General features: G+C 62.4%; 1 non-coding gene across 1 annotated transcript; it reads left to right on the top strand.

Moving 5' to 3' along the window:
* The first annotated feature begins 1,907 nt into the window (after positions 1-1,907).
* LOC140473147 (5.8S ribosomal RNA) lies at positions 1,908-2,061 on the top strand. Its single transcript, XR_011958120.1, has one exon. It is a non-coding gene; the product is annotated as a 5.8S ribosomal RNA (ribosomal RNA).
* Positions 2,062-2,500: the final 439 nt, after the last annotated feature.

Genomic DNA, 2,500 nt, shown 5'->3' on the forward strand with positions numbered 1-2,500 from the left:
CACAACTCGAGCAAGTGAAAAAAAAAGTAACAAATAAGAAAGGATCGTCGGCTTGGGGGTACGCCCGTTTCCGTTTCAACTTGTCTCGCGAGGGTGGTTTCGGGGCCAGCAGGAGAGCTCGTCGGGGTAGCAGGCCCTGCAGCCGTGGTCACCGCCAAACCCCCACAACTCGAGCAAGTGAAAAAAAAAGTAACAAATAAGAAAGGATCGTCGGCTTGGGGGTACGCCCGTTTCCGTTTCAACTTGTCTCGCGAGGGTGGTTTCGGGGCCAGCAGGAGAGCTCGTCGGGGTAGCAGGCCCTGCAGCCGTGGTCACCGCCAAACCCCCACAACTCGAGCAAGTGAAAAAAAAAAGTAACAAATAAGAAAGGATCGTCGGCTTGGGGGTACGCCCGTTTCCGTTTCAACTTGTCTCGCGAGGGTGGTTTCGGGGCCAGCAGGAGAGCTCGTCGGGGTAGCAGGCCCTGCAGCCGTGGTCACCGCCAAACCCCCACAACTCGAGCAAGTGAAAAAAAAAAGTAACAAATAAGAAAGGATCTCTGTCGGCTTGGGGGTACGCCCGTTTCCGTTTCAACTTGTCTCGCGAGGGTGGTTTCGGGGCCAGCAGGAGAGCTCGTCGGGGTAGCAGGCCCTGCAGCCGTGGTCACCGCCAAATCGCCACAACTCGAGCAAGTGAAAAAAAAAGTAACAAATAAGAAAGGATCGTCGGCTTGGGGGTACGCCCGTTTCCGTTTCAACTTGTCTCGCGAGGGTGGTTTCGGGGCCAGCAGGAGAGCTCGTCGGGGTAGCAGGCCCTGCAGCCGTGGTCACCGCCAAACCCCCCACAACTGTTGGGCGCCTACCTGCGCGGGGCAGGAGGACACTTTCCGATTTCAAATCTCCGTTTGCCGAGTCCACCCCGAACGCACGCGGGCGGGCGGGTTCGCATCACCCTTCGTCACAAGGGGCGAAGCCCGTTCCACCGTCTCGTCAGTAGTGCCGACCGGTCTGTGATCGACGAGGGGAGCCACACCAGGTCCGGCCCTGCTGCTTGGCGGCACCGCGTCGTCGGGAGCTCGCGACAGACGGAGGGTTTCGGTGTACTCTCCAGCCACGGGAAACGAAGCCGGTGATGCAGGCGCCGGTCTTTCGCTCCCAAATCGGCTGGGTTTACATCGTTGCTATCTAGTCACGCTCCCTTCAAACCCGACGGGGTACCTATTCCCCTCACCCGTCTGTGCGTATACAGCCTCTTTGCACTTGCGGGATGGGGGTGGTGGTTTAAAGACTCTCGAGTTGCCGCCCGTCGGTCTCCGAGCTCCGTGCAGTAGTGATCCCCAGCGAACTGCCAGCAGGGCGAACGAGCGATCCCGCTCTCGGTCGGGGCGCCTGGCGTCGATCGGTGGTCGGTGGCTTGCGGGCAAGCTGCGCTGTGAGTGTGGGAACGAGTATGACGAGCCGTTGCCGCGACTCCCAGTCCACCTCGGCGGTGGCTGGGCCGGGCGGGCGTCTGCTCGGGCGAGTGCCGCCCCCGCCTCCTCGCAGGAAGTCCGCTCGCCGACACGCCGCCACGTGCACGCGTCAGTGACGCTGCCGAACCGATGGCCGGTGCCCGTTCCCGCCTCTGCTTTTCCTAGGGCAAAGCTGCTGCACGCCTCGTGATACTAGGCGGGCGACATGGTGGCGGTGATCCTGCCTCCGTCGCTGCGGTGCGTTGGGGCACGCATCGCCTCTTGGGCGCCCTGTCCTCCTCCCCCCAATAGACGTATGTTTCTGCGGGCCGCACCAGGATGGTGCTCCCCATCGCTTCACGCCACCCTGCTCCGCCCGCACGCCGGCGTGCAGGTGGCTGTAGCTCAAGGTGGGGAGCGTATGTGCGGTCCGGGTCGCTTTCCTCTGGCGAGGGAGAGACCTAAAACAAACTCAGACAACTCTTGACGGTGGATCACTCGGCTCGTGCGTCGATGACGAACGCAGCTAGCTGCGAGAATTAATGTGAATTGCAGGACACATTGATCATCGACACTTTGAACGCACTTTGCGGCCCCGGGTTCTTCCCGGGGCCACGCCTGTCTGAGGGTCGTTTGGCAATCAATCGCACTCGCCTTGGCTGGCGAGAGCGCGGCTGGGGTGTCGCAGAGGACCCGTCCTCTTTGTCCCCCTAAGTTCAGACTCCGGAGCCCTCCGGCGTCGGAGCGCTTGGCCTTTCCCCCCCACCCTGCACATTCCGTTCGTCAGGCTCGACGCCATCCCCCCGCCGGGGAGCGCGGCCTGGCGTCCGTCTGTGTCGTGGCAGTGGGGCCAGCACGGCTGTCACCGGTCCCAGAATGGCTGTCGGTGGTTCACACTGTGTGTGTGTGCCAACCCTCCTGGTCTCTGGGACACGGAGCTGCCACGAAGTGTTGAGCCTCCAGTGGGGGGTCTGCCTAAGCTCTGCACGTCCGCATTGGGTCCGTCTCTCGGTTGGCTGGCAGTGGAAAGAGTGAAGGGAGCCGCGGAGGTCCGGTGCTGGTGCGCCGCCG

This window comes from Chiloscyllium punctatum, unplaced genomic scaffold (assembly GCF_047496795.1).
Source record: "Chiloscyllium punctatum isolate Juve2018m unplaced genomic scaffold, sChiPun1.3 scaffold_534, whole genome shotgun sequence".
NCBI classification, from domain to species: Eukaryota; Metazoa; Chordata; class Chondrichthyes; order Orectolobiformes; family Hemiscylliidae; genus Chiloscyllium; species Chiloscyllium punctatum.